We start from the raw sequence: 442 nt of genomic DNA on the forward strand, positions 1-442 counted from the left end.
CTGTTTCGCCCTCGATAGGAAAGTTTAAAATCCTACGCACGCTATCCCGTATGTCCGGTAACGCTTTCGCGGCTCTATTTAATTCGGGTACGGTGCTTATAAATTTTACACGGTTCCGAAAAGGCCACGTACGCTCCGGCGACGAATGTCGGTGATAGTATCGGTCGCTTGACATACGCAGATATCGACTTAATATATATGTACGAACTTACAATACGGCGCTCGCTCGCATGGTGGCTTGTTTTCGCTGTCCGGCTGGTCGGCTGGTCCTTATCGGCGCTCGGCTCGGCTCAGGTTACGGCAGCGGTGTCGGCCTTCAGTTCTGCGATGCGGCGTCAGTGTTGTCGGTGGTCAGGTCCGTGGCACCTCTAAAGCTGCTACGGCGTTGTCCACTCGTGAAATTGGCAGTAGATGTTCCGGATCTCTCCTCCAGTGTATTTTT

Source organism: Wasmannia auropunctata, unplaced genomic scaffold, assembly GCF_000956235.1.
Source record: "Wasmannia auropunctata unplaced genomic scaffold, wasmannia.A_1.0 LD336106.1, whole genome shotgun sequence".
In the NCBI taxonomy this organism is placed as follows: domain Eukaryota; kingdom Metazoa; phylum Arthropoda; class Insecta; order Hymenoptera; family Formicidae; genus Wasmannia; species Wasmannia auropunctata.